Genomic DNA, 6,009 nt, shown 5'->3' on the forward strand with positions numbered 1-6,009 from the left:
AATCCAGTAATTGTGCTTCTGAGTTGAAAACTTATCTATAATAATAAAAGGGTAATATGCCAATTACCCTTTCTGGACATCCTTCCTGACAAAGCTGGGGCTGGAGGGAAGCCATCCCAGGTCCCGGGTGCCTGGGGGTGGCCAGAGGAGGGAAGCCCGGGTCCCGGGTGCTGGAGGGAAGCAGGTGCCAGCAGCCAGGGGAAGGAAGGCTTACTCTTGCACAAATTTTCATGCATCGGGCCTCTAGTGTCTATATAAAACCCTGTGCATGATGTTTATAGCAGCTTTGTTCATAATTGCCCAAACTTGAAAGCAACCAAGATGCACCTAAGTGAATGGATAAAATGTGGCGCGTCCAGACAATGGAATATAATTCAGCACTAAAAGAGGAATAACCTATCAAGCCATGAAAACACACGGAAGAATCTTAAATGCATGTTATGAAGTAAAAGAATCTAATCTGCAAAGGCTACACACTGTGCAATTCCAGCTATAAAGCATTCTGGAAAAGGCAAAATCATGGAGACAGTAAAAAGATCAATGGTTTCCAGGGATTAAGGGGGAAGAAGGGATGAAAGTGGAGCACAGATTTTTAGGGCAGTGAAACTACGCTCTGTGATAATATAATGGTGCGTATATGTCATTATACATTGTCCAAACCCATTGAATGTACAACACTAGAGTGAACTTCAATGAAAACTATGGACTTTGAGTGAGAATGTGTCCATGTAGGTTCATCAATTGTTAGAATGTTCCATTCTGGTGGAGGACAGGGGATATATGGGAACTCGGTGCTTAATCCTCAATTTTACTGTGAATCTAAAACTGTTCTAAAAAATGAAGTCTATTTTTAAAAAGGAAGAAAATGTATCACTCTTATAAATGCAAAGCGAATAATATTTTTATGAGTAAAAGAAGAAGGGAGGGAGGGTAGAAAGACAGAGGATCTCTATGTTTGATTTATCAATGTTTTAACTACCAAGAAAGAGTAAAGAAGAGAGACAGAAAGAGGAGAGAGAGAGAGAGAGAGAGAGAGAGAGACTATTGATGCTATTGATGAAAGGGTCAAGTAGGAGCAGACAGCCGCTCCTGACCAGGACATGTCCCTGAGCAGTCCCCATGACAAGGCCCAGCAGCCCCTGTAGGTTCCAGCCTCCTTTATCTGCTTTCTCTCTGTTAGTCCAGGTTTGAAGCCTCCAAATAACTGGTGACCCAGTTCCCAGAAAAACCTCCCTTGCTGTCCTTTTGTAAGGGCCCTGGGGGCTATGGGGCTCTTGGCAGATGCCACAGCCGTGGGCACAAAGAGCTTATTCTCCTCTTAGCAGGGAGAGGGAGGCCCGTCAGAATGCAGAGAGCTGTCCAGCTGAGGTTGGGCACCCCTCTCTCCGTGGGTCTGGGCTGCAGGGCACTGTTCTCTGGGTGGGGGCAGAAGGATGCAGGTCAGTCTCCCTTCACTGTTCAGGTCTGTCTCTGATATGTATTGGTGCTTAATAAACCAGCCCAGAACTTAGAGGTTTAAACAACGATTTATTATTATCCCTCATAGTCCTATGGGTTGACTGGGCTCAGCTGGTGGTTCTGGCTTGGGGCTCTCGCATGCAGTTGCTGGCAGAAAGCAGCGGAGGCTGATGTCATCTCAAGGCTTCATTGGGCTGGACATCCAAAGTGGCCTCTTCGCTCACCTATCTGCTGCCCCAGCTGAGATGGCTGGAACAGCCAGGTACTAGCAGGCCATTTTTTCTCTCCAGATAGTCTTTCCACATGGCTAGGTTGGGCTTCCTCACATCATGTCAGTCTCAGAGTAATCAAACATCTTTGGTGGCAGCAGGCTTACCCCAGAGCAGTGTTCCAAAAGTCAAGGTGAAAATTGCAGGGCTTCTTAGGACCTAGCTCAGAAGTCAGACAAGTCACTTCTGTTGCTACATTCTATTGGTTACACAGGGCCAGCCCAGACTGAAGGTGGGAGGGGCTACTCAAGGGTATGGTTCTTTTTAAAAATATATTTTTTTATTGATTTCAGAGAGGAAGGAAGAGGGGGAGAGAGATAGAAACATCAATGATAAGAGAGAATCAGCGATCAGTTGCCTCCTGCATACCCCCCACCGGAAATTGAGCCCACACCCAGGCTTGTGCGCTTGACCAAAATTGAACCTGGGACCCTTCAGTCTGCAGGCCAGTGCTCTATCCACTGAGAGAAACCATCTGAGGCAAGGGTATGGTTCCTGATGGGCCATCTTTGGAGGCCAGCCACACCTTAGTCTCTTTGAGTCTTCCTCAACTTCTGACTTCAAATTAATGAAGTGCCCCCAAACTCAGACCTGGGTCCCTTCTCCCCCTGAGTGATCTCAGTCAGTCTAAACACCTCTATGCTGACAATTCTCAAATTTACATCTCCAGCCTGGACTTCTCTGAAATCTAGACTCCAACCTCCGACTGCTACTCAATATCTCTCCTTGGATGTCTCACAGAGACCACAGCGTTAGCAGCTCTAAAACCCCCTCCCACCCCCTCCTCTCAAGAACTTCACAGAAGGATTTATATGGATAGCTAACAATTGCACATAAAAGGACACTCAATATCATTAGTCACAAGAAAAATACAAGTTAAAATCACAGTGAGATACCACTACACATCCATTAGAGTGCCTACAATTAGAAAGACTGATCACAAGTGTTGGTGAGAGTGTGGAGCAACAGGAACTCTCATTGGCTAGTGAGAGGGATACAAAATGTGGCAAACCAGCCGAAACCGGTTTGGCTCAGTGGATAGAGCATCGGCCTGCGGACTGAAAGGTCCCGGGTTCGATTCCAGTCAAGGGCATGTGCCTTGGTTGCCGGCACATCCCCAGTGGGGGGTTTGCAGGAGGCAGCTGATCGATGTTTCTAACTCTCTATCCCTCTCCCTTCCTCTCTGTAAATAAATAAATATTAATAAAATATATGTTTTTAAAAATGTGGCAAACCAGTTTCTCAAAAAGTTAAACACAGACGTGACCCAGCTACTCCACGCCTAGGCATTTACCCAAGAAAAACTAAAACATTCATCCCACAGAGACTCAGACACACAAATTTCCCAACAGCTTCATTTGCAATCACCAGACACTGGAGACAACCTAAAAAGCTCATCAGTAAGTGAATGGATAAACAAATCGTGGTCCCTCCATACCAAGGGATACTACAAAGTAATAAGAAAGAACAAATTATTGATGCCTGAGACATTGGTGGATTTCAAAATCATTATATTGAGTCAAAGAAGCCAGCACCCACACCCAAAAAATGAGTACATACTGTCTAATTCCACTTATATACTGGTACACTATAGAAAGTGGAAACTAATTTATAGTGACAGAAATAGGTCAGTGGTGGAAGGGAAGGAAAGAGAGGGAATTCCAAAAGGGCTCAGGGATGGATGATGGATTTGGGGGTGATGGGGATATTCACTATCGTAATTGTGGTGAAGGTTTAATGGGTGTATACATATGTCAAAACTAATGTAACTATACACCTTAAATATGTTCCGTATGATGTTCTTCAATTATACCTCAATAAAGTTGGAAAAAATGAATCAAAAGAAAAAAATCAAAGAACAACAACAACAACAACAAAGACACGTTTGGAAGAATACACACCAAACTGTTAACAGGGCATGGAAAGCAGGGCAGGGTCTATCATCTATTACTGCAGTTTCCTAGTTTAAATTATTTACAAGCATATGTTACTTTCGAGCTTAAGAGAAAGCACAATACCTTTTTTTTGCCCCCCAGCCTCTGCCCAGCCCTCGGGAGCTCTGTCACATGCCCCCAAACAGACCAGGTTGCTCTGCCACACAAAGACACCTCCTGGATTTGAGCCAAGGACTTCTGGGGCAAATTCCCATCCAGAGACAATGACAACTGTCCTCCTTCAGAACAGGGACTTTATTTACACCTTATGTCTACATTCTAGTCTGGGGCCCACAGTCAGGGAGGGGATGATTGCTCAGGAAGATAATGGACTCATTAATCTCTACCCAAGACTGGACTCCCCTTGCCAACTTCCCATCTGGGTAATTAAACCAGCTGGCAGCCCCATATCAGCCTTCAGGGCGTCTGCAGGGCCAAGGGACAGGGCACCTCTGGAAGGCACACTTGGCTTCTCCAGAGGGGCCGTTTCCTGGGTGACTTTAGGACAAGCAAGCTGAGCCCAGACTGGGGTCTTGACTTGGCTAGACCCAAGACTCAGGCAAACATGGACCTCTTGGCACGTCAGGGAGGGGGTTGGGAAGAGCTGTCTGTCTGAGCTTCTGCATTGTGTGGTTGCCCATGTGTGTGCTCTTATTTTTCCTAACCTCACCCTAAACCTTGGTTCCTTGAGTGTCTCAGGAGTTGGCTACCCTACAGCTCATCCACCTCTCCCCACAGCCTTCTTTCTTCCTTGATAACAGCACCAAGATGTTTCAGGGGAGTGCCACCTCCCCCTGCGCCCAGACGGTAAATTTTTTTGACGCCTGATTCAGTGGAAGGTGGTGCCTGCTCACCTGCTATAGGAGCGTCCATGTGAGGAAGCACAAGTAGCTGAAATTGGAGATTTCACTTGAACTTAAACTTTTTGGTGTGAAGAATTAACTTGGCACCCTAGCCAGTTTTGCTCAGTGGGTAGAGCATCAGCCTGTGGACTGAAGGGTTCCAGGTTCAATTCTGGTCAAGGGTACATGCCTGGGTTGTGGGCTTGACCCCTGTGTGGGGCGTGCAAGAGGCAGCCAATCAATGATTCTCTCTCATCATTGATGCTCTCCTCTCCCTCTCCGAAATCAATAAAAAAATATATTTTTTAAAAAGAATTAATTGGCAACATGCAGCTTCTTTTTAAAATTTTATATATTTTTTTAAAATATTTTTTATTGAGTTTTTACAGAGAGGAAGGGAGAGGGATAGAGAGTTAGAAACATCGATGAGAGAGAAACATCGATCAGCCGCCTCCTGCACAACCCCCACTGGGGATGTGCCCGCAACCAAGGTACATGCCCCCGACCGGAATCGAACCTGGGACCTCTCAGTCCGCAGGCCAACGCCCTATCCACTGAGCCAAACCGGTCAGGGCTTATATATTTTTTTTATATTTATGTATTTATTTACTATTCCCATTCCCCCTGCCCCCTCCCCTTTGGCAACAATCAACTCATTCTCTATATCTATGGATCTGTTCCTGTCTTGTTAATTTTTTTTTGTTTTTTTTAGATTCCACATGTGAGGTCATACAGTATTTGCCTTTCTCTGTCTGACGTATTTCACTCAGCATAATGCTCTCAAGGTCCATCCATATTATTGCAAATGGCAAGATTTCGTTCTTTTTTATTGCTGAATAATATTCCATTGTATATGTATACCACATCTTCTTTATCCATTCATCTATTGATGGGCATCTAAGTTGCTTACATAACATGACTATTACTAGTAATGCTGTAAGGTAAATCTTGATAGGTAGGGCTTAATCCTCACTACCATGCAGAGCATGGTTTAGCAGCAGCATCCTCGGGGAGCTTGTTGGAAATGCTTGAATCTCAGACCCCACCCAGCTTCTTGAACCAGAATCTTCATTTCAACAAGAGCTCTGGTGATTTTAATACACTCATTCTCAATCCTGGCTGGACACTAGAAGCTCCTGGAGAGTTTTTTCTAATACCAATGCCTGGATCCTCTGCTGATATTTCGATTCAATTGACCTGAAATATGATCTGGACAGCAGTATTTTTTTTTTTTTTACAGTATAACATATATTTAGTAAAGTGCCCTAACTTTAGATGGATAGCTTGGTATTTTTTACACCTATGTAACCAGCACCCAGATAATAACAGAGACCATTTATAGCACCCCAGAAAGTTCACTCTTGACCCTTCAAAGTAGGGTGTCCAGGAATAAGGGGTTTTTCCAGGACATGGGACCTTCAGTACTAAAACCGAGGTCATCCAACACCCGTTTTTGATAAAAACTCTCAGCAAGGTGGGAATAGAAGGATCATTCCTCAACATAAT

This window comes from Myotis daubentonii, chromosome 8 (assembly GCF_963259705.1).
Source record: "Myotis daubentonii chromosome 8, mMyoDau2.1, whole genome shotgun sequence".
Classification (NCBI taxonomy): domain Eukaryota; kingdom Metazoa; phylum Chordata; class Mammalia; order Chiroptera; family Vespertilionidae; genus Myotis; species Myotis daubentonii.